General features: G+C 38.0%; 1 protein-coding gene and 1 pseudogene across 3 annotated transcripts in view; one reads left to right on the plus strand and one right to left on the minus strand.

Moving 5' to 3' along the window:
• The window catches only part of LOC106094533 (ecdysone 20-monooxygenase), a 90,809-nt gene that overhangs the window by 37,399 nt on the left and 26,171 nt on the right, over positions 1-27,239 (plus strand). The window lies entirely within an intron of this gene.
• On the minus strand, positions 8,377-9,146 carry LOC106092846 (THO complex subunit 3-like; annotated as a pseudogene).

Raw genomic sequence — 27,239 nt, forward strand, 5'->3', positions numbered from 1 at the left:
TCCAAACTATGGAGGGTAAGTAGAGGGTTAGGGTAATACTGGATGCAGAAGTTTCACATCCAGATTAACAGTAAAGTTAAATCAACATACACAAAATGTCTAAAGCAACATAGATATTACATAACAGTGAAAGGACAATAAATATGTATATAGTCTTAGCTGGCAACTTATACAACAAACTACAGATGAAGGATAGAACTCTATATTACATGAATAGTATCGGGGAAGGATATGCTACTATACAATTTGTTACATGCATAACACATAGAGCGAAGCGGATTGTTTAATTCGCAATTAAATCTATGTATGTATTAAATCTATGTATGTATCTATGTATAATCTAGGTATGCAATGCCGAGTATTTCGGATGGGAATATTGAAATTTAATTCGCCAGTTAAGAATTGGGAATCAATTTGACCACGCAATTTTCTCAATTTCGAGCGTTTGTAAATCAATAAGTTTCAAGCTGTTCTCGTAGTGGGGAAGAAATTCAGCTGGATTCCATGGTATGCCCCTAAGCGCAAAAGGAAGAAATTTTATCTGGACTGATTCAATCCTATCTGAATAGAACTTGTAGAATGGGTCTGCAAGTCTGCAAACATATCGCTTGTCTACAAATCATCAGACGATTACCTACAATCAAGCTTCATGCAAGTAGGGAATTCCCGAACCTTCCTCTTAAAATTCACAAACTTATAAAAGCTACTGGAAGTACTGTAAATACAATTCCTCATAATCAGAATAACATCTGATATTCCCAGTGTTGTACTGAGCCCTCGTTCTAGAATAATTTGTATAATTCAATGCAGTATAACATTTCTTAAATTTCTTCTAAAGTCTACTCAAAGTCTTTCAAATTTATTTTTCTTGTTCGTTTTTGATCGTTTTAATTGTCTGAGTGTAGTAAGTAAAAGACATTCTCCCATTGAATTAAATACACTTTTATTGTAATTACCTTAGGTAGGTCATTGGTTAAATAGGAAATCTATGCAAATTATGCATTGCAAGAATTACGAAACCTTATGGCAGGTGTTTTCATTTCCTGTGTATTAATAGGCCCAAAGTCACTACATACGATTTGCATCTTTATTGCACGTTTCATATAATTCTATGTACATAAATATTCAAAAATTTAAAAATATTGGAAATTTTCAACCTTTTTTTTAAATTAACGCATAGAAATTTATACTTAAATAAATCATATCGAGATGACAACGAAAATTGCAATATGCAAAAATTTAAAGATATAAAAATTAATTGAAAAAATATACAAATAAATTGAAATTGAAACAAGATTTGTATATCAAGATATACCAACCATCAGTCGATATCCACAAAACAGAAATTAATATGCAACGCTAAGTATGCTTGGAAACGTTAAGGCATAATTTTAACCGAATATAAACATATTATATTTAAATAACAGAGATGTCGTTGCCAAGTCTTGGAAACCAAAAATAAATTGTCGGTATAGGAAGAGATTTTCTTACGCGAATGTTTGCATAGCACTAAATAATAACCTTAATACACAGAAAGGAACAGACCTATATTTGACCGATTAAATATTGTATTAACTTATAAAAAATATTTTTAAACCAGGTTTTAATTGCTTTAATAATTTTCGACATAGAAATTCGATTTTCTTTTATATCACGGCAAGTGATTGGTAAACAAGACATACGTTGAACATATTTTAATTGCACGAATAAAATTGTTTTGTAATAGTATAAATTCTGCATTGATCGAATTTATATTGTGTTCCCTTTCACTCGTATTCATTGCGAAAAGAAGTGAGAATGGGTCAAATATATGCCTCGCTTCTATCATATGTAAACACAAAGTGACTTGGGTAGACAAATCAATATCAGGAAAAACAAGTAAAAGCATGCTAAGTTCGGCCGGGCCGAATCTTACATACCCTCCACCATGGATCGCATTTGTCGAGTTTTTTTCCCGGCATCTCTTCTTAGGCAAAAGAGGATATAAGAAAAGAGTTGCTCTGCTATTAGAGCGATATAAAGATATGGTTTGGTTTGGACCACAATTATTTTATATGTTGGAGACCTGTCTACAATTTCAGAATTGCGCCCTTTGGGGGCTCAAGAAGTAAAATAGAGCGATCGATTTATATGGGATCTGTTTCGGGCTATAGACCGATTCAGACCATAATAAACACATATGTTGATGGTCATGAGAGGATCCGTCGTACAAATTTTCAGGCAAATCGGATAATACTTGCGACCTCTAGAGGCTCAAGAAGTCAAGATCCCAGATCGGTTTATATGGCAGCTATATCAGGTTATGAATCGATTTGAACTGTTCTTAGCACAGTTGTTGAAAGTTATAACAAAATACTTCATGCAAAATTTCAGCTAAATCGGATAATAATTGCGCCCTCTAGTTGCTCAAGAAGTCAAGACCCCAGATCTGTTTATATGGCAGCTATATCAGGTTATGGACCGATTTGAATCATACTTCGCACAGATGTTAGATATCACAACAAAACACGTCGTGCAAAAATTCATTCAAATCGGATTAGGATTGCGCCCTCTAGAGGCTCAAGAAGTCAAGACCCACGATCGGTTTATATGACAGCTATATCAGGTTATAGACCGATTTGAACCATTCTTGGCACATTTGTTGGATATCATGACAAAACACGTCGTGCGAAATTTCATTCCAATCGGATAAGAATTACGCCCTCTAGAGGCTCAAGAAGTCAAGACCCAAGATCGGTTTATATGATAGCTATATCAAAACATGTACCGATATGGCCCATTTACAATACCAACCAACCTACACTAATAAGAAGTATTTGTGCAAAATTTTAAGCGGCTAGCTTTAATCCTTCGGAAGTTAGCGTGCTTTCGACAGACAGACGGATGGACGGACGGACATTGCTAGATGGACATAAAATGTCACGACGATCAAGAATATATTGGGTTGCCCAAAAAGTAATAGTAATGCAATTACAGAGTCACAAGCTGTGAAAAAATTTGTCAACGCCGACTATATGAAAAATCCGCAATTACTTTTTGGGCAACCCAATATATACTTTATGGGGTCTCAGACGAATATTTCGAGTAGTTACAAACAGAATGATGAAATTAGAATACCCCCCATCTTATGGTGGAAGGTATAATAAAGGGTAGCTTTTTTTTGTGTGGACGCCCATATATCAGATTCATGATCTAGCCTCAAATAATTTTCCCATATTGTCGTTATTGGTTTATATTTCCATTTGGCGGGTTTTTGGGGGTGGCGTGGCCCCCTCCTAAATAAGGATATTAAATTTCTGTTTTTGATTTATTATAAACAAAATGAATTTAAATCAAATATGGCCAGTTTGAGGGGTATGTAGGGTGGGGCGGCCACCCACGCACTTATCCCAGAAAAAATATCAGCATATTGCTCTACTCTCAAATTTCTTTTATTTGAGCCCCAATTGCTATTGGTTTAGGGGGAGTTTATGACGTGAGATGAAGGTGGCTATTAAGATATTCAGGGCGTCTCGTTGTTTTTTTTTTTTTTGTTCATTCAAAATCATATTTCAAATCTACCACTTGGGATGTCACATTTTTAATGATCCTTAGGTCCTCCTGTGACTATCCCAATTTTAGGGTAAAAAGTGTACTCTACTACCAAAGACCTTTTATTGCTGTCCTATTCTATACTGATCGGCCTTCATATATTATTTTATATAGGATAGGGGGAGGTGGATTGCCATCTGACACATCCTTTCATTTAAGTAAAATATATTCTCGGTCGTCCTACATGACATTACAGTTTGGTGTTGTTTTTATTGGCAAGAGGGGGTCGCTCCCCCAACGCTAAGGCCCAAAAGACAATTTATTTGCGTCCTTAAATGTCGCGATATACATGTCCTGCTGAACCGCAGGACGGCTGGACGTGACCCAGATTCTTGAATCCTTATTAATATTAAATTCGAACTCTACTGACATTGACCTTTCTTTTAATTCACACGCCACGAATACATTTTTATGTCAGATTTGTACTCTACTTTTAAATACCTTTCATTGGATACCCATATTGCACAAAGCGGTGAAAGATTCCTGTTAGGGTGTGGGGGACCCCCCGAACACTTTGGGTGAAGTTTGTATTCTACTCTTAAATACTTTTCATTTGATACCCATATTGTCCCAATCGATAAACATCGGATATAAAAAAATGTAGCGCTCTATTTTCATCGGAGGCCCAAACTCTACCATCTGTGAAAATTTCATGAAAATCGGTTCAGACGTTTTTGAGTCTATACGGAACAGACAAACAAACTAACAAACAAATAAATAAACAAACAAACAGCAGCAATTTCAGAAGATATTATCTTATTTTAATAAATAGTTTACTAGCCAAACCGGGCCCGCTCCGCTGCTCCTTCATTAACTCTCTAATATCTTTTTAGGTTGGGGACACTTCGCCCTGAATGCGGACATCGTATTCGTAACATTGTAGCCTATGACGCTAAGCGCGTTCGAACCCTGGCGAGAATATCGGACAAAGCGGTATTTATCCTCTCTTAATGTTGGCGACATTTGCGAGCTGCAATGAAATGCATGGTCATTATAAAAATTTTCCCCACAGAGTAGTCACACTACGGGACGCCGTTCGGACTCGGCTATAGAAAAAGGCCCCTTATCATTGAGTTTAAACTTGAATCGAAAAGCACTCATTGATGTGTGAGAATTGGCCCCTTCTCGGTTGCTGGTGGTAATGTTCTTCCTTAGGGTAATGTACTCATTAGGGGAGGAATGGCACCTCAGACATTTCGACTCAAATATGGATATCTAATTCGTGCTGCACTTTCAAATCCCTTTAATTTGAGCTCCATATTGCCCCTTCTCGGTTGCTGGTGGTAATGTTCTTCCTTAGGGTAATGTACTCATTAGGGGAGGAATGGCACCTCAGACATCGTGCTGCACTTTCAAATCCCTTTAATTTGAGCTCCATATTGCCATGGCCGTTAAATATTAACCGTTTGAAGGGTGTTTTGTGGCTGGGGTGGCCACCGCCCTTTGCACTGAAAAAAGATATCAAATTCGTTCTTTTTTCCAACGAAAACGAAGTTCAGTTTTGGGGGTGCTTTAAGGCGTACCCCAAAAATATTGACTCCAAAATTAGATATTAAAGTAGTTTTCTACTCTAAATTACCTTTCATTTCAGTCCCATATTGTCATAATAGGTCAAATACTCCTTTTGACGTATCTCGAAGAGGAAAAGCGCCACCTAGACTTGAACGCAAATTTTAATTCACATTCGTAATCTACTCCCTAATACTTTTCATTTGAGTCCCATATAGCCATGGTCGGCTAACATGCCCATTGGGGGGTGGGGCGACCTCCTGTTACTTGGACCTAATATTTAATGCTATATTTGTAATCTAATGTCTAATACTTTTCATTTGAGTCCCATATTGACATGAACCGCTGGGTACTTGGACCCAAATTTTAATACGATATTCGTTTTCTGGTCTCCAATACCTTTCATTTGATACCTATGTAGTCCTGATGGTTTCACTTTTGATTTTAGGTTGTGTTTTTGGCTAAGGGGGAGGTTCCGACCCCCTTCCGATACCGAAAAATTATATAGCCTATGTTTCCTTCCAGATCAACCTACACAATATGCGAAAATTTCGAGAAAATGGGTTCTGCCGTTTTTCAGTCTATGCGGAACAAACAACCCGTGATTACTAATGTGCCCATTAGTAATCACGGGTTGTCCGTGATTACTAATGTGCCCATTTTGGGCGTTTTTGTGGGGATGGGGTGACCCTCTATACTTTGATATAAATTTGTATGCCAGATTCGTTATCTACTCCCACATACTTTTCATTTGATACCCATATTGTCCTTATCGGTCCACTTTTAATTTTAGGTGGTGTTTTTGGGGTAACGGTGGAGGGTCTGCCCCCTTCCGTTATCAATAAATTATAAAGCCTATTCCTACTTCCTGACCAAATTCGTAATCTACTCCCGAATACCTTTCATTTGAGTCCCATATTGTCATGATCGTCAAATAAACCTAGTTTTATGGGTTTTGGGGCTGGGGCGGCCCCCCAGGTACTTGGAGTTTTATTATGAAATTCGTACTTTACTCTCGAATACCTTTTATTTGTAGCTCATATTGTCCCGATCGGTCCACTTTTATATTTGGGTAGTACTTTTGGGGTAAGGGGGTGGGTCCGCCCTGCTCCCGGAGCAGGAAAACGGAGCTGACGACGGAAGATAACATAGGTGGGTCCAGATTTCATGGTACTGTACGCAAAATGCTATGATTGGTACTTATTACGATTAATTTTTTTCGTAATATTGTTTATAAAACCCTTTAATGATCATGCCGCTGACAGTGAAGAGAGGTCTATGATGGAAACGCCAATTTTTTATTGAAGCAGTAAAAAAGTTGCTTAAAAGAAATGACAACTTCGAAATAACTTGGTTTATGGACTTAGTAACCACTATAATTGGATTTTTGAGCTTATCATAAATTAAATTTGCAAAATTGTTAATCAACAACACAAATTGGTTTAAAGTAACGATTTCAGCAAGTTTTTAAATTGAATGTAAACATTTCTTAATTGAACCTAGTTTTTTTAATTTTATCTGTGTAGTAAGTATTTGCAAAGTGTGATGCCCAATTTAATGCTAAATGCTAAATTTTTTTTTTTTCATTTTTGACCCGATTATACTTCTTGAGCCTCTGGAGGGGGCAATTCCTATCCGATTTGGCCGAAATTTTGCATTAAGTGTTTTATTTTGACTTCAAACAACTGTGTCGAGTATGGTCTAAATCAGTTCATATCATGATATAGCCGCCATATAAACCGAAGAACTTGACAAATGCGATCCATGGTGGAGGGTATATAAGATTCGGCTCGGTCGAACTTAGCACGCTTTTACTTGTTTCATTTAAATTAGACAATTTTTGGATCTTTTCTTATTTTGACTTCAAATAACTGTGTCGATTATGGACTAAATCAGTTCATATCATGATATAGCCGCCATATAAACCGAAGAACTTGACAAATGCGATCCATGGTGGAGGGTATATAAGATTCGGCTCGGTCGAACTTAGCACGCTTTTGCTTATTTCATTTAAATTAGACCATTTTTGGATCTTTTCATTAGCTCATAAAAAATTTGGTGATTTATAACATCCCTCACATCTACGCCAAATACATCCTAAATCGAACCTTGTTAGAATAATAACAATTTCTTGCTTCCTAAAAGAGCAGACTTTTAGAAAATCATTTTGCTATTTTTTTCGGGGAATAAATTTGATTTTTTATTTTTTTGATTTTTGATTTTTTATAAAAGTATATAGTATATTATAAGTATATAATATACTATATAGTATATAATATAATATATAGTATATTATAAAATTATAATGCATTAGTTATAAAATTCATTCCAAATACATTGTTAAATAATGTATTGCACTAAACGAGCTATATTATGGACATTTCCAGTGTAAAGAAAAACGTATTCTGGAATCAATAAACTATAGAGGCTATCAGGGTAGTCGATATATGCCATTGATTATCTTTTCTCACTGGGTACTAACACAAATAGGGAGCGCTTGCAGTATATGTTGGTGGTTGAAATTCTTTTTACCATTTGGTATTTTCTCACCGCAAGTACTGGTATTTACCAAATACATCGCGCGGTTGTTCTGCATCGCTGCCGTTCTCTGATCCGCGAAAAAGTACAATTTTGTACGTTTTAGAACTTAATTAAACGGAAAAAAAAATTCTAGTCACTCGATACATGCTGTCAAGGTGTAACTGTATCCCAATTTTGAGAGCTGAAAATAATGTACTATTTTGTACGTTTGAGTACCTTATCGTTCGACTTTAAAAAATTTTGCTAGTCACCCGGTATATACTCTTAAGGTGTACCTGTATACCAAATTTCAGAGCTCTAGCTCATTCCGTAAAGAAGTACTATTTAATATGTTTAAGTACGATTTTCAAAAAATTTTCTAGTCACTCAATATATATTGTCAAAGAATAAATGACAATTTTGAGGGCTTTAGATCCACCCATAAAGAATGTACCAAATAGTACCAATCACTGTAATTTTTAGCAAATTGCTTAATTCTAGCGGTCTCGTTGTGGACAAAGAAAAATAGTTTTAAAATTTTTGCACTACTGGTGGTACTAAAATATACCTTCACCAATACCTTTTTTGTAGAACGTTTAATGTTTTCCCCCAAAATACGATTCAGTTTCAGCAGTCCCCTCGTCTTGGAGACAAATCTCTTTTCTTGGATAATTTTTACGGATTTGCAAACAGGTAATAGTCGCTGGGGATCAAATCTAGTGTATACGGGTGGTGCGGAAAGTAATATTGTGCAGTTTAGCCATGGTAACAAAAAACATTGTCTACCGTTATTGTGAACAAACGCGGTGCCCATTTTGAACACAGCTGATAAATAGTTCTCACTTGCCAATCTAATCGGGACAATACCCGTAAATATGCAAATTCCCTTGCGTTCCACAAAGACACAAGAGCATCGGCCGAACCTGTTGCGAAATATTTTCCAGCTGGGTCGATCTCAATGCCTATGCATTTGGCTAAGATGTGCTTTTAGAATATGCTGTAATTCCAAGCTGCGATAGCTATGTATATGAACTCAACCCATTCCATTGGTGAAAAAGAAAAGATCACTGCTATTATTCCAGGCAATTTCATTCAGCTCAAAATTAAACTGTTCCTCCGCACGAATTTTATTCGTTCTTGTGTCAATAAAAACCACAAGGTCTTCCTTGTTTCCTACAGCTATGGTTTTGCCATCAGGGGACCAAGTTATATTAATGTTTTCTCCCTTTGTATTGGTAACAGATGAACATTTGCCTACTCTAATATCCCAAATTCGATCGATTTTATCTCCACCCGCAGTACTTAATAAATCTGGATATGAAGCATGCCAAAACAGCCGATCCACAGAACCACTATGATCACGATCAAAAGTCTTATCAAATGAAACCGGATGCCAGACGCTGGCCATCGCAGCTCCAACATACAGAATGAACTTTGGATGTATGAACTTTCTGTTCTCTTATTTTGCTATGTGACTTAAAATAATTTCGGAGTTCCTCCTCAACAACTACATTTGCTCGAACCATCTTATATAGACTCAAAAACGGCAGAACCGATTACCTTGAAATTATCACAGATTGTGTAGGTTGGTCTGGAAGGAAAAATAGGCTATATAATTTTTTGATATCGGACGGGCGGCGGACCCTCCCCCTTACCCCAAAAGTACTACCCAAAAATAAAAGTGGACCGATCGGGAGAATATGGGACTCAAATGAAAGGTATTCAGGAGTAGAGAACGAATTTCATATTAAAGCTTGGGTCCAAGTAACTGGGGGGCGGCCCCAACCCCAAAACCCCCCAAAATAGGTTTTTTGGACGATCGAACGCAGAATGTGGTCAGGAAGGAGATATAGGCTTTGTTGATTTCAGAAGGGGGCGGACCCTCCCCCTTTACCCAAAACCACCACCCAAAATCAAAAGTGAACCGATCGGGACAATATGGGTATCAAATGAAAGGTGTTGGAAAGTAGAATACGAGTGTGGTATTCAAATTTGGATTTCAGTAGCCATCGAGCCGCCCCAACCCTAAAATTCACCCAAACAGACATATTAGGCGTTCATGTCAATATGGGCCTCAAATGAAAGGTATTCGGGAGTAGATTACGAATCTGGCATACAAAATCAGATCGAATTATAGGGGGTCCCCCTTCCCTTCAAAAATACTCAAAGTACCCAGCAGGCTTCCTCAATCCAAAAACTCCTATAAACAAATATATTCGACGTTCATGTCAATATGGACCTTAAATGAAAAGAATTCGACCGAAAAAGAAAATATGGCTTAAAAAATTACTTACTTGCTTTACTTTAATTGGATATGACAGAATATTTCTTTCACTAGCCGAACGTAGAATAGCGTTCCAAACGCCTCGATCTTCTGCGCTCATTCTAAAATCTCTGACACCAAGTTTCGTCGGGCTTTTGGTCTTCCCGGTTTGCGTGTACCACCGTGTTTGCCTTCAAAAGACTTCTTTGCTGAAGCTTCTTCATCCATTCTGACAACATGACCTAGCCAACGCAGCCTTTGTATTTTGATGCGTGTAACTATGCTATCGTCGTCATACAGCTCATACAGCTCATGGTTCATACGTCGCCTATATTCTCCGTTAACGCAAACTGGTCCATATATTTTACGAAGAATCTTTCTCTCAAATACTCCAAGCACTGCCTAATCTGCTTTCACAAGTACCCATGCTTCAGAACCATATAACAGCACGGGTAGTATCAGTGACTTGTATAGTGTAATCTTCGTCTGTCGAGAGGTGGCCTTGTTTCTAAACTATTTACTAAGTCCAAAGTAGCATCTGTTTGCCAGTATTATTCTTCGCTTTATCTCAAAACTGGTGTCATTCGTTTCGGTTACGGCGGTGCCGAGGCAGATAAAGTTACTGACTATCTCAAAGTTGTGGTTCCCAACTTTCTCCATGTTCTTTATCTGCTCGGTTGTACAAGGGTTTTTGGGAGTGGAGACTATCCATTTCGTCTTATCTCCATTTACTGCCAGATCCATTTTCACTGACTCTCTTTCGATTCTTTCAAAGGCTGCAGTTACTACTTCCGGTGACCGACCTATGATATCGATATCGTCGGCATAGGCAAGTAGCATGTGCTCTCTTGTGATTAGTGTGACATATCTATTCACTTCTGCATCTCGTATAATCTTCTCCAGCAGGATATTAAAGAGATCACACGAGAGGCTGTCTCCTTGTCTGAAACCTCGTTTGGTATTAAATGGTTCGGAGAGATTCTTTCCTATTCTTACTGAGGAACGCGTATCAGCAAGTGTCATCCTGCAGAGTCTTATTAATTTTGCAAGGATACCAAACTCAGACATGGCTTGAAATACCTTTGAACGTAAAGGAGTATCGAAGGCGGCTTTGTAGTCAACAAAGAGGTGGCAGGTGTTGATTTGTCCTTCTCGGGTCTTTTCCAGGATTTGGCGCAGTGTGAATATCTGGTCTAGGGTGGATTTACCAGGTCTAAACCCGCATTGATAGGGCCCAATTAGGGGCGGCTGGCGGCGAGCGTCGGATCTTGGCTTAAAAAATTAGTTCCAAGTAAAGGGCGATCTCCCTTTCCCCACCCCCAAGTTTCCCCATATGAACATATTAACCGACCATATCTATATGGGACTCAAATGAAAGGTATTTGGCAGGAGATTACGAATATGTCATTAAAATTTGAGTTCAAGTCTAGGCGGCGCCTCTTCTTTCCAAAAATAAGTCAAATAGGTTGATTGAGGGTAGAAATTGAATTTGATATCCAAATTTGGAGCCAAGGTACGTCCTAAAGCGACCGATCGCCTAATTTCCGATTATGGCAATATGGAGCTCTATTCAACGGTATTTGGGAGTAAGAACAAAACATCTTCCAAACATTTCATATTCACTGACCATGGCAATATGGGGCTCACATTAAATGGATTTGGGAGTGCAGCACGATATCCATATTGATATCCATATTTGAGTCGAAATGTCTGAGTGTCATCCCTCCCATAAAATACTCATTTTCGGGACAAAGTCCCTGGGGTGCATCCCACCCTCAAACAGAATTTATTTACCGATCATGCCATTATGGGGTTCATATAAAATGTATTGGGTTGCCCAAAAAGTAATTGCGGATTTTTCATATAGTCGGCGTTGGCAAATTTTTTCACAGCTTGTGACTCTGTAATTGCATTCTTTCTTCTGTCAGTTATCAGCTGTTAATTTTAGCTTGCTTTAGAAAAAAAGTGTAAAAAAAGTATATTTGATTAAAGTTCATTCTAAGTTTTATTAAAATGCATTTACTTTCTTTTAAAAAAATCCGCAATTACTTTTTATGCAACCCAATATTTCAAAGTAGAGCACGAAGCGTATATTTACATTAAGGGCTAAGTGTCTCTCTAAATTGGAGTACAAATTTACCCAGGAACCGAGAAGGGGCACACTTCTCACACATCAATGAAAGCTTTTCGATTCAAGTTTAAACTAAATGATAAGGGACTTTTTTATAACCGAGTCCGAATGCGGTGCCGCAGTGCGACATCTCTTTGGGTATATTTGCGGGTATATTTCTGTCAGTTAGTTGTTGTTGATGTCGTAGCCTCATTTGTATATGGAGGTAGCGATCCTTGTCAAGCTCCATAGGTGATCAAGCTCATTCCGGTTCATAGGACCGATCGCCGCGGGAACATTATAGCCATTGGTTATTAAAAGGCGTCAATAACTCGCTTTGTCATATGCACTATCGCAGGTACTCAGTATTTTAGCATGAACCGGTGCCGCCCGGCCTCTCACTGAGACTCTCCAGTCGATATGGCTGATTGTTTGCAACTGCAATTTTAAGTAGCTCCGTATACGAAACATTCCACCATCCTATCACACCCGGAAGCTCTCATCTGAGTTTCTCGTGATAACGTTGAACATTCAAACGAGTGGTGAATGTGGGAATAAGTAATTACCATTAGTAGGCTCGGAACTTGTGGCGCAATGTATTATTTAATGTAGACAATGTAAGGATTTACAGCAACCCATAGTACTAAATTTAAGTCCGGACTGGCAAAAAATGTATCTTATTTGGACTCGGGCTCATTGAATCTGTCTTTACTGTCCTTCTGTGAGTTCAAGAGTTATAGTACTAGGTGTTCAGACGTAAAGCAGCAGGTCGATATATCTCACATACAACACACTTATAACAAAGGAAGAGATAGTCTGGGCGGTGAATTCGTGAGAACCCTACAAGTCAGCGGGACCAGATAGCCTGCTATGTGGCGAAGAGCAAGGCCGACTACTGGCAAAACCGGTCAGCTGACAGAGCCCTTAAATTTAGTTGACTGCTTCGAAAAAAATTTGGGGAAAAACGTCCACACTTTGGCGGTTTTCTTGGACATAAAATAACAACAATAACCTGATGAGTAAGATTCATGGTATGCTGAATGCAAGATAATAAACACTTCACTAGTTTAGGGCTCGACTTATACGAGATCTGTGGCAATTAGTGATGGATATGATGTAGCACCTATTGTGTCATTGAGAAGAGAAGACTTAGGATTATGGATAGAGCCTTCTTTTTGTGCCTGGACTTCCACTTTGCCCTCTCGTCACTACTGTAGAACCTTGAAGTTGCGGACTAGACGAAGTTCTCGCATATCAGGGCTCCAGTCTTGCTTGCCCGGTTTTTGTTTTGTGCGTTTCCCCTTCCCCTCTTTTTTATACCCTCCACCATAAGATGGGGGGTATACTAATTTCGTCATTCTGTTTGTAACTACTCGAAATATTCGTCTGAGACCCCATAAAGTATATATATTCTTGATCGTCGTGAAATTTTATGTCGATCTAGCCATGTCCGTCCGTCCGTCCGTCCGTCCGTCCGTCCGTCCGTCCGTCTGTCTGTCGAAAGCACGCTAACTTCCGAAGGAGTAAAGCTAGCCGCTTGAAATTTTGCACAAATACTTCTTATTAGTGTAGGTCGGTTGGTATTGTAAATGGGCCATATCGGTCCATGTTTTGATATAGCTGCCATATAAACCGATCTTGGGTCTTGACTTCTTGAACCTCTAGAGTGCGCAATTCTTATCCGATTGGCACGAAATTTTGCACGACGTGTTTTGTTATGACATCCAACAACTGTGCCAAGTATGGTTGAAATCGGTTCATAATCTGATATAGCTGCCATATAAACCGATCTTGGGTCTTGACTTCTTGAGCCTCTAGAGTGCGCAATTCTTATCCGATTTGAATGAATTTTGGCACGACGTGTTTTGTTATGATATCCAATAACTGTGCCAAGTATGGTTCAAATCGGTTCATAATCTGATATAGCTGCCATATCAACCGATCTTGGGTCTTGACTTCTTGAGCCTCTAGAGTGCCCAATTCTTATCCGATTTGAATGAATTTTGGCACGACGTGTTTTGTTATGATATCCAACAACTGTGCTAAATATGGTTCAAATCGGTCCATAATCTGATATAGCTGGCATATAAACCGATCTTGGGTCTTGAATTCTTGAGCCTCTAGAGTGCGCAATTCTTATCCGATTGGAATGAAATCTTGCACGACGTGTTTTGTTATGATATTCAACAACTGTGCCAAGTATGGTCCTAATCGGTCCATAACCTGATATAGCTGCCATATAAACCGATCTTGGGTCTTGACTTCTTAAGCCTCTAGAGTGCGCAATTCTTATCCGATTACAATGAAATTTAGCACGACGTGTTTTGTTATGATATTCAACAACTGTGCCAAGTATGGTCCTAATCGGTTCCTAACCTGATATAGCTGCCATATAAACCGATCTTGGGTCTTGACTTCTTAAGCCTCTAAAGTGCGCAATTCTTATCAGATTGGAATGAAATTTTGCACTACATGTTTTTTTATGATATCCAACAAGTGTGCCAAAAATGGTTCAAATCGGTCCATAACCTTATATAGCTGTCATATAAACAGATTTGGGGACTTCCTACCTGATTTGGCTGAAATTTTGCATGACGTTTTTTATTTTTTATTTTTTCTTTCAACCACTGTGTCAAATAAGGTTTAAATCGGTTCATAACCTGATATAGCTGCCATGTAAACCGATCTGGGATCTTGACTTCTTGAGCCTCTTGAAGTCGCAATTATTATCCGATTTGCCTGAAATTTTGTACGATGGATCCTCTCTTGACCATCAACATACGTGTTGATTATGGTCTAAATCTGTTTATAGCCCCATACAGCTCCCATATAAATCGATCTCTCTATTTTACTTCTTGAGCCCCCAAAGGGCGCAATTCTTACTCGAATTGGCTGACATTTTACACAGGCCTCCAACATATAATTTAATTGTGGTCCAAACCGGACCATATCTTGATATCGCTCTAATAGCAGAGCAAATCTTTTCTTATATCACTTTTTGCCTAAGAAGAGATGCCGGGAAAAGAACTCGACAACTGCGCTCCATGGTGGAGGGTATATAAGATTCGGCCCGGCCGAACTTAGCACGCTTTTACTTGTTTATTTTAATGTTTACCGTATCCCATCCATGCTGTGGTGGAGGAAGAATAGAAATAGAGACTTGCCATAGCTATTTGCATTCTTTGACTGCTTTAAATACCCTCCACTATAGGATGGGGGAACACTAACTTCGTCATTCCGCTTGTACCTCCGAAACACCTTGAAATATTAGTCTAAAACCCCATAGAGAGAACATATGCGTCATGACATTTTAAACCGATCTATTCGGGTCCGTCGGTCGAAGGTATGCTGTTTCAGAAAGTGTTAACAAATTCATCAAAATCCGATCAGACTTAATCAAAACTAAGTAAAAACGTGCTTAGATCGGCCGGGCCGAATATTGGAAATACACTAGAAGAGATTCTGCTAAAAATTGCTACATACCAAAATTCTACGAAATCAGGCAAAATTTTAAACTATAAATTGACTTACACCATACTTGGTACCATTGTTGGCAGTCGTAACGAAACACTACGTGCAAAGTTTCAACTCATTCGGATAACAATTGCGGCTTCCAGGTCAAATCGGAAAATCGATTTATATGGGACCGATATCAGGTTATAGACAGGCTGCTGGAAGAAGTCAAATCCTAAGATGGGTTTAAATGAAGTTATTGACAGATTTAGACCATATTTGGCACATTGATGTCAAGAAGTCAAGATGTCAAATAGGGAAATTCTTAAGGCGATTGTTGGAAATCACAAAAAATATTCCGTGCAAATATTCAAGATCGGTTTATATGGCAGATATATCAGGTTATTGACCGATTTGAACCTAACTTACCACAGTAGTTGGAAGTCATAGCGAAACACGTCATGCAAAATTTCATTCCAATCGGATAAGAACTGCGCCCTCCAGAGGCTTAAGAAGTCAAGACCCAAGATCGGTTTATATGGCAGCTATATCAGGTTATTGACCGATTTCAACCACACTTGGCACAGTTGTTGAATATCAGAACAAAACACGTCGTGCAGAATTTCATTAAAATCGGATAAGAATTGCGCCCTCTAGAGGCTCAAGAAGTCAAGACCCAAGATCGGTTTATATGACAGCTTTATCAAAACATGAACCGATATGGCCCATTTACAATCCCAACCGACCTACACTAATAAGAAGTATTTGTGCAAAATTTCAAGCGGCTGGCTTAACTCCTTCGAAAGATAGCGTGCTTTCTACAGACAGACTAACGGACGGACGGACATGGCTAGATCGACATAAAATGTCACGACGATCAAGATCATATATATTTTAGGGGGTCTCAGACGAATATTTCGAGTAGTTACAAACAGAATGACGAAATTAGGGTACCCCCATCCTATGGTGGAGGGTATAAAAATATTATATTCAATTATATCAAATTATCAATCTCCGTTGTCATCCCTAAAGAAACACAAAGAGCTACTACAGCTGATTCTGTTATCATAAATTGATTTCTTCGCAGCTTGTTAGAAACGGACCAATTTGAAATGCATTAAAATTCAAAGGCTTTTAAATAAATTCACACTCGCGAATCAATGAATGAGAATATGACGTAGAAGTGTGTTTTGTAAAAAATGACATTAAGTCACACTTATCATACGTTCCGTTTGGTATTAATTTCATATGTGTGCTATTAACCACAACAAATGTGAGCAGATAATTTAATTTAAATACCGGTTAGGCACTTGTCCAGACAGAGGTAGCTGTCTGTTTTAATTTCAGACTAAATGTGGTTTGTCACAAAACCACAGAGAGTACTCATTGCAACTGCTTTGGCACGAATTGGTGGTTAGTGAAATTACAGTGATTTAAGCACACAAGAAAAATTGGCAAAGATAACTCATATTCAATATTGAAATCGGCGCACGTGGCGCGCGGTTTGAGCTTTTTCGTTGCAAAAATCATATCATTTGAGCCGAAAAAGATTTTAAAATTATCAACTAAAACTTTTTTATTTATTTTTTAATTTTATGTCAAATTTTCATCACAATTCGTAAATAAGTATTTTCGGAAATTTTAAGTTGTGAAGCGTATAACTTTTCGTAGAAGAGGGCAATATAAGTCGATTAGTTTTGCGATGCTCTGTAACCTCCAGAGTAAAGTAAAAGCTATAGTGGCACATGGAGAGATATTGATCCGACGGATGCGAACGAATTAATTTGTTGTAGCGAAACTTAAAAATCCCACACGCCATTCTCATTTGGATTTAAGTTTGACTCAGCAAATTGCCAGGTTATCAACCATAGGCCCGATAGACGGGATGTTAGGGAGCAACTCTACGGTACAGGAGATTAGCCACGCTAGAAACGTCTGCCGAAGGCGTTTTTTCTGTTATCAACTCCATCTAATTAATGGCAACTTCTTTCAGTAATCAATTAAATCCTTCAATTGCTGGTGATATTCATTCCCAGGGTCATTAGCTTGACTCACTCCCCTTTGGGAGAAATAACGTAAACATTATTATTATTCTTTTTTTGATAGTTTTACATTGATTCAGTATACCCAAATAACAGAACAAATAATATATGACAAAAACATAAATTGTGTGTCTTTTTTTAAATCGAAAATAGGTCAACTTTGAACGGTCGGACCATAGATGAATGCTGAACATATAAGTATAAGTCATTGTGTAGTATTTCAGTTCATTCGGATAAGAATTGCGCCTTGTAGGGGCTCAAGAAGCAAAATCGGGAGATGGGTTTATATGGGAGTTGCATCAAACTATTGATCGATTTAGACCATATTAGACACGTAAGTAAAAGATTATGAGAGAAGCCATTGTAAACAATTTCTTCCAAATCGGATGAGAATTGCGCCCTCTAGAGACTCAAGAAGTCAAGATCCCAGATCGGTTTATATGGCAGCTATATCAGGTTATGTACCGATTTGCGTCATACTCATGCGAAATTTCAGCCAAATCGAATGAGAATTGCGCGCTCTATAGGCTCAAGAAGTCAAGATCCATGGTCGGTTTATATGACAGCTATACCAGATTATCAACCGATTGGAATCATACTTAACACAGTTATTGGAAGGGATACCAAAACACTACGTGCAAAATTTCAGTCACACCGGACGAGAATTGCGCCCTCTAGAGGCTCAAAAAGTCACGTCCCAAGATTGGTCTATATGGCAGGTATATCAAAACTTGGACCGATTTAGCCTATTTACAATCCCAACTGACCTATACTAATAAAAAGTATTTGTGCAAAATTTCAAGCACCTAGCTTTACTCCTTTGAAAGTTAGCGTGCTTTCGACAGACAGACGGACGGACGGACATGGCTAGATCGACTTAAAATGACGATCAAGAATATATATACTTTATGGGGTCTCAGACGCATATTTCGAGGTGTTACAAACAGAATGACGAAATTAGTATACCCCCATCCTATGGTGGAGGGTATAAAAATCTAACATTTCTACGTGTAGCATTGGATGGAAGATCAAGGTTCTTTCGAAATTTCATAGGCGTTCATATAAAATCATAGAAGAGTATTTTTACAACTGACAGTAATCTATATATATAAAAATGAATTTGTGTTTGTCGGTTTATTTAGTCCTTTTTAAATCAAGTCAAATTGCCGTATTAAACGATTTCTGTGGCAAAAAAAAACTTATTTGTCAGTCTATATGTTTGGTGCGGTGGAGATAATTCTTACTATTAAATCATGTAAAACTTTTGAATAAAAAAGTGTTGCCCAGCAGGACGTCGTTTGTTCTTGTCTATCGATGAACTAAAAATGGTTGCAACGTTAAGGTTTGCAACTCCTGCTATCACGCTGAACGTCACAATTTTGGGGGTAGGTCGGCCTTAATTTATTTGTGCCCCCAACATTATTTAAATCACACAGTGTCCTGTTAGGTCACTTTGATAGATCGACTGTTTTGGGGTGAGGTGGTCTGCTTGATATATGAGCATAATAAAGATATCAGATTCGCAGTCAACATCCTTATACCTTTAGGTTGGGTTAAAAAGAGAGTGCAGATATTAATCTACCCCATGGCACTATAGACATACACCTAAGCCAGTAATCGGCTTGTTGTGGGCTCTAAAAACTAAACAGTAACCTCGAAAAATAAAATTTGAAATTACAAAATCCCCTCAACTGTTTTCCATACCACTCCCCTTAGTTGGTTCATGTCTGGTATCGTGGCCCCACCTAAAAACCCGTTAGCCCCAAAAGCCGGGCAATGATCTTATACCTTTATATTAACGCCATATTGTCATGATTGGTGTATACGGCCGTTTGGTGGAGAGCGTCTATTTGAGGATTTTGTGCTACACCCTATCTGCCAATTGAGCACAAATTGAAATGACGCACTCTACTCAAAAAAATCTGTTACTTGATTCCGCATTGTTTTAATGGGTCAAATAAACTATTGGAGGCGATTTTATGAGGTAAAGAACTACCTAGATTCTTGGACACAAAGTTCAATGTCATATTCGTAATCTGCTCTCAAATTTTAGTTCATTTGTGTTTCATCAAGCTATGATCAAGTTATATTCCCATCTAGGGGGCTTTTCGGGGATGGGAGGCCATCAATTACATGGACCTAAGTTTTTATGTATGGAGTAGACTACGAATACTCCCGAATACCTTTCATTTGAAACATATGTGCGTCCAATATGTCTGTTTGGAGCAGTTTTTGGGGTTGAGTGACCCCTTGGGTACTTGAACCCAAGTTTGTATACCAAATTCGTATTCTACTCTCCAATATCTTATTTTTATTATTGTTATTTGTATTTATAAAAATTTTTTTAATTCAAAGAATTTGAATCTTAAAAATTCAAATTCTTGCAAACTGAATTACACAACAACATTTTTAATGTTAACCGTTAAGCGATATAGATAAATAAACAACAGCAGTACAACAAAACACAGCTGATTACCGTCGTAGATGTCATTTGGAGAAAATGCCGTTTTTACACCACAATAATTCACAATAGACAACTTGTCCCGAAATCGTTCAAAATGAATAAAGAACAAAAAGTTTCAGATATAAATGTGGCCAGTTTATAAGCAATTATAAGGGAACGTAACGAAGATGTTTTGGGAAGAATTACATCGCTCAGCGAAGAAGTAAATCATTTGAAGGTGATCTATGATGGTTTGGCGCATGACATGGAGGTTTTCAAAACAGAAAATAATATGCTTAAGAGACGCTGAAATAAGTTGGAAAACAGCATTAAAGGAAATCACTTAATTTTCGGAGGATTTAACTCTCAGCAAACCAATATTGGCAAAACTCAAATGATATGTCAGCATGCATTAAAAGTTGAAGTAGAGAAAAGTGTGTGATAGAATTTAAAACTGAAAGCGATGTTGAACTGATTTTGGCAAAAACAAGCTAAGACAATTGATCGATTTCAGCGAGAATCACCAGGTGGAAGTAGAAGATGACGGGATAAAGGTTGCTGGTAAATGGTTTAAGTGGAATACAGAGAAAATATTGGTATGCGGTCCATGCAAGGCGGTCAATGTTAAGAGAGAACTGTGTGGAGAAGATTTTAACCCGAATTTGAAGTATGATATTATAAAAAAAACTCATTAAATTTAAAAAACTAGATAATTGTAATAAATTGAATTCAATTTAGTGTATATGGATAAGTAATAATCTAGTATTAAGTAAACAAGCAAAGAAAACATTCAAAATATTGTTATACAATGTACTCAGTCTTAAAAGCAAGTGTCCCTATCAGGAATTCTTTGGATAGGTTAGGAGCTTCAATATATTTGCATTAATTGAGACTGACATGGAGAATGAAACAGAGGGATATTAAAAAAATATTTCAATGATTTCAACTTATATTGGCTGAACGCAGAACGAGATCATACATATGGCAGAGCTAGTGGTGGAATTTAAAGAGGAGGGAAAATAAGTTTGCAAAAAGTTTAAATAAACGAATACCAGCAAAAGATTAACATAAATATATTAAAAATTGAATCTCCAAAAATAAGTTTGTATTAGTCCCGATTTATATAAGAGGAGAAATGTGGTAAAGGGAATTTTGTGAAGTTAACGGTTTGCTAATATTAAATGGCAAAACTACAGGTGATGGGGAGGGACACTAAACATTTGTAAGCAATATAGTTAACTCGGTCAAAGATACTGTGGCAATGACCTACAAAGGACTGCGAATTATAGTAAGATTCGAAGTAGAGGAGAAAATATGTTCAAACCATTTACCATTGGAATAATAAATTGAATTCACCCAAACGACAAATGATGTATCCCCCAATAAAATCGAACAGAGTACGCAGTTGGGGGCAAATATATCCGATCAGGAATTTAGAATATACTTCAATATGCTCCTAAACCAGCAGCGAATGATGTTCAGTATGCAGCATTGTATCGAACCGACCATGAACGGGATCTTGAAAATCACCGAAATTCTTAAAAAGACAAAGTAAAAAAAAAGGCGCCAGGTATAGACAGAGTGCCATATGAGTTCTTAAAGAACACACACCAAGAATTTCTCGCAGAATTGGCCAATCAGTAGAACGAAATGTTTAGCACAAGTCGTGTAGATAGTACAATGGAAGACTCGGTAATATTCCCCATCCACAAAAAGAGATTTTAATATAACAAGCAATTATTGAGAGATATCATTTATGAATTCTTCTGCCAAAATTCTTATAAAAATTTCAAATAATCGCATTGAGCAGTGTACAGAAAGGGACAACATTTTAAATGAATCTCAAGCAGTCTTCCGATCAGGATATTGGAAGCTGGAAAATGTTTATAATTTAGCCTCAATTGTTCACTTACAACTTAATGAGATGAAGAAAGCCTATGCGTTGTTTGCAGAATTTTCGGCGGCTTTTGATATGATTTCACGAAACCTAATGTTTTTTAAACTTCATAGTATGGGAATTCCAACAAAAGATGTTAATTTGATTGAAAACATATACAGAAATACTAAGTCGGTGGAATAATGGAAAGGAAGTACCAGGACATGTCTATACTTACACTGGAGTTGGATAAGGATGTTTATTGTCACCATTGTTATTTACCCTGTATCTAAATGATCTGCACGACTGGTTAGAAGGGGGAGTGTTGATTGATGAGCCACAGATATCGCTAATAGAAAAATGGATAATCTCTCAAAGCGAATGTAGAACAACACAGTCATACGCTGCACAAGTGATTCGAATGGTTCGATGACGTTGATAAGTTAGAGAGATACTCTTAAAGAGGTTATTAAGGCAACCAGATTCACTGCCTAACTACATATCATCATTGGAAACAGATGTACCGGGCAATCACTTCTATACTCTAAAACTTCACTTGGACTATGTTGGTACTACTTTATTTAATTATGGAACTCGAAGATTACCACATATACTGCCAAAGACCATAGAAACCTTGGCGAATCAAGTAAATATCTCAACATCTAGCATAGGTATTACAACTACGCAGGAATGGGTGAGGAAAATGGACGACATGTCAAATAAGCTTAAAGTACACAAAGGCTAAAAGCAAATGCCAGCAAAATCAGTTTTTACAGTTTTCTGAATCCAGATGTTGGAATAGAGTAATAGGCAAATAGTTGGAATTTGGACCAGATTTCTATTTTAATGAGAGCAAGAGTCAATGTACTCCTTTTAAATGGAAACTATCATGGAAATGAAGAAACAAAGCAATGTACTCTCTGCAATACACGTGAAATATCCAATTTTATGTGAAACTAGAGTGAGGTTTTTAGGAAGCACATATTTAGAAGAAGATGGGAGAAGCTATATAATTATGTCCGAATGGCAATAAGATATAGAGAAAGTATAATTCAAGACCAATTTTAAAAATAAAAGAAAATACTGTATAGAACTATAATTCATTTAACAGAATTTAAATATCGACTTTTGACAGACAACTTTCTAAGTTATTGTCACAAATATATACATATTATTTTGTTATTTTTATGCCCACCACCGAAGGATGGGGGTATATTCCATTTGTCATTCCGTTTGCAGCACATCGAAATATCCATTTCCAACCCTATAAAGTATATATATTCTTGATCAGCGTAAAAATCTAAGACGATCTAGCCATGTCCGTCCGTCTGTCTGTTGAAATCACGCTTCATTCTTTAAAAATAGAGATATTGAGCAGAAATTTTGCACAGATTCTTCTTTTTGTCCATAAGCAGGTTAAGTTCGAAGATGGGCTATGTCGGACTATATCTTGATATAGCTCCCATATAAACCGATCCGCTGATTTAGGGCCTTAGGCCCATAAAAGCCACATTTATTATCCGATTGCTGAAATTTGGGACAGTGATTTGTGTTAGGCCCTTTGACGTCCTTCTTCAATTTGGCCCAGATCGGTCCAGATTTGGATATAGCTGCCATATAGACCGATCTCACGATTTGAGGTTTTGGGTCCCTAAAAGGCGCATTTATTTTGCCAAAAATTAGGACAGTGAGTTGTGTTACGCCCTTCGACATATTTCTGCAATTTGGTCCAGATCGGTCCAGATTTGGATATAGCTGCCATATAGACCGATCTCTCGATTTTAGGTTTTGGGCCCATAAATGGCGCCCATATTTGAATATAGCTGCCATATAGACCGATCTCTCGATCGATCTTAAAGTCATGGCCCACTAAACGGCTCATATATAATCCGACTAGCTGACCCGGGCCCGCTCCGCTGCGCCTTCTTTTACTTTATATGCAACAAAAGTTTCATTGGAATATTTATTTTCGACAATTAAAGATCTTTTAGTGAAATACCATGCTAACTTGACTAATAGTTTAACAACATAAGTGCCTTTATCTGAATCCCATGTGATATTTATTGGTCTACGCATTTAAGTTTGGATGTAAGGTGTACTCCTTTCTTGAAATACTACATTTCAGCTTGATATTCTCATGATGTCTGATTTAAAGGTGTTTTCGGGGGAGAGGTGGTCCCCCAGATACTTGGCCCTGAAAAAATATCAGCATCGTGCTCTTCTGTCAAATACCATTTATTTAAACCCCATATTGCCATTGACTTAAGAGGAGTTTACAGGATGAGGCGTCCCCCAAACCCATGGCCCCAAAATAGGTTATCAAATTCGTTTTCTAATCTCAAACACCTTTCATTCAAGCCACAGATTGTCATGGTCGAAAAATTTTTTCCCTTTGGGGGAGTTTTGGGAATGGGGTAAATACATGGTCCTAAATTTGGATATCAAATTCATATTCTACTCCCAAATACCTTTATCTGAGCCCCATATTGCGATGGTCACTAAAAAATTGCTTGATGTGGGATATTTTGGGAAAGGAGTAGACCCCCAGAAAATTGGTTCCGAGAATGGGTATCAATTTTTGCTCTATCCCCCAATACCTTTTATTTAAGCTCCACATTGACATGGTCGGTAAATATGCCCGATTCAGGAGTGCTTTGGGGATTGGAGTGGTCCCCCAAACACTAAGCCTCGTAAATATATGGGCAACGTGCTCTATTCTCATATATCTATATATCATTTAGTTGAACCCCATATTGCCATTGCCCTCAAAATTGGATATCAAATTCGTTCTCTAATCAAATTTAAACTCCTTATTGCAACAGTCAGAAAATATGTCCGGTTTGGGATATTGGCTCTAAAAACTATGAATATTTAGTTCCACTCTCTTTAAGACCCAAATTGTCTTGGTGAGCAAATACGTCCTATTTGGGGGTTGTTATAGTGGTGGGACGTCCGCTAGACAATTGGCCCCGTATGTTGATATCAGATACGTGGTCTACTCCCACATACCTTTAATTTGAGCTCCATATTTCCATAGTCGGCAAACATAACCGGCTTGGGGGTTTTTTTTTGGGGATGGGCGGCCACTCAGTGAGTTGGCCTATCGGATCGTGTTCTACTCTAAAAATCCTTTTATTTGAGACTCATATTGCAATAGTCAGAAAATACTTACTATTTGGGTGGTGTTGGGGGGGTAGGGTGGCCCCATAGACACTTTTCCCGAATATTGATATCAAAATCGTGCTTTACTCCCAAAGACTCTTCATTTGAGCCCCATATTGCTATGGTCGTAAATTTGTCGCCTTTGGGGGATGTTTTTTGTGAGAGGCGACCCCCCAAACACTTGGTCACATATTTGGATATCAGATTCGTATTCCACATTCAAATACCTTTTATTTAAGCCCCATGTTCCCATGGTCAGTAAATAAGTCCAGTTTCGGGGGTGTTTTGGGGAAGGGGTGAACCCCCAGAAACATGGTCCCACATTTGGATATCAGCTTCGTATTCTACTCGCAAATACCTTTCATTTGAGTCCCATATTGCCATGGTCGGTAAATATGTCCGATTTAGGAGTGTTTTGGGGCTTGGGGTGGCCCCTTCGCACTTGGTCCGACAATTGGATATCAGATACGTTTTCTTATCCTAAATACCTTTTATTTGAGTCCCATATTGTCGTGATTGGTCTAAATATATGTTTGGTAGGTTTTAGGGTGGGGCAGCCCCCTAGATTCCCCATTCGAAATTTGGATACCAAATTTTTATTTTTAGGGTACTATATGAGAGCACACAAAATTTCGCTTAAATCGCACCACCCATCTCCGAGATCTGGTTTTATGAAAATTAGGGTAAGGGGGAGGGTCCGCCCCCCCTTCAGATATCAAAAACTTTAGTACCCTATTTTCACCACGGGGTCATTATGTACCATCTGTGAAAATTTCAAGAAAATCGGTTCAGCCGTTTCTGAGTCCATAAGGAACACACAAACAAACAAACGCAAATTGATTTTTATGCCCTCCACCATAGGAGGGGGGTATACTAATTTCGTCATTCTGTTTGTAACTACTCGAAATATTCGTCTGAGATCCCACAAAGCATATATATTCTTGATCGTCGCGACATTTTATGTCGATCTAGCCATGTCCGTCTGTCTGTCCGTCCGTCTGTCTGTCGAAAGCACGCTAACTTCCGAAGGTGTAAAGCTAGCCGCTTGAAATTTTGTAAAAATACTTCTTATTAGTGAAGGTAGGTTGGTATTGTAAATGGACCATATCGGTTCATGTTTTGATATAGCTGCCATATAATCCGATGGAAATGACATTTTGCACGACGTGTTTTGTTATGATATCCAACAACTGTGCCGAGTATGGTTTAAATGGGTTCATAACCTGATATAGCTGCCACATAAACCGATTTTGGGTCTTGACTTCTTGAGCCTCTAGAGTGCGCAATTCTTATCCGATTGGAATGAAATTTTGCACGACGTGCTATCCAATAACTGTGCCAAGTATGGTACAAATCGGTTCATAACCTGATATAGCTGTCATGTAAACCGATCTTGGGTCTTGACTTCTTGAGACTCTAGAGGGCGCAATTCTAATCCGATTGGAATGAAATTTTGCACGTATTTTATTATGATATCCAACAACTGTGCCAAGTATGGTTCAAATCGGTTCATAACCTGATAGAGCTGCCATATACCAATCTGGAATCTTGGCTTCTTGAGCCTCTACAGGTCGCAATTATTATCCGATTTGCCTGAAATTTTGTACGACGGATTCTCTCATGACCATCAACATACGTGTTTATTATGGTCTGAATCGGTTTATAGCCCGATACAGCTCCCATATAAATCGATCTCTCTATTTTACTTCTTGAGCCCCCAAAGGGCGCAATTCTTATTCGAATTGGCTGACATTTTACACATATCTCCAACATATAATTTAATTGTGGTCCAAACCGGACCATATCTTGATATCGCTCTAATAGCAGAGCAAATCTTTTCTTATATCCTTTTTTTGCCTAAAAAGAGATGCCGGGAAAAGAACTCGACAAATGCGATCCATGGTGGAGCGTATATAAGATTCGGCCCGGCCGAACTTAGCACGCTTATACTTGTTATATATAAGATTTCACTGAAATTTGACACAGTGACTTATGTTGGAACTTAGGACATCCTTGTCATCCGGTTATAATCCGATTTCACTGAAATTTGACACAGTGACTTATGTTGGGATTTTGGACATCCGTGTCGTATATGGTTCAGATCGTTTAATTGTTAGATATAGCTACTTAAAAGACCAATTTTTTTTCAGAATTGAACAATGACTTGTACTTATAAGTATTTGGCCCAAATTGGAACATATTTCGATATAGCTGCTATGGGACATAAGGTATGCATTTTTCACCGGATTTTGAAGAAAGGTGGTTTACAT

Source organism: Stomoxys calcitrans, chromosome 1, assembly GCF_963082655.1.
Source record: "Stomoxys calcitrans chromosome 1, idStoCalc2.1, whole genome shotgun sequence".
Taxonomy (NCBI): Eukaryota; Metazoa; Arthropoda; class Insecta; order Diptera; family Muscidae; genus Stomoxys; species Stomoxys calcitrans.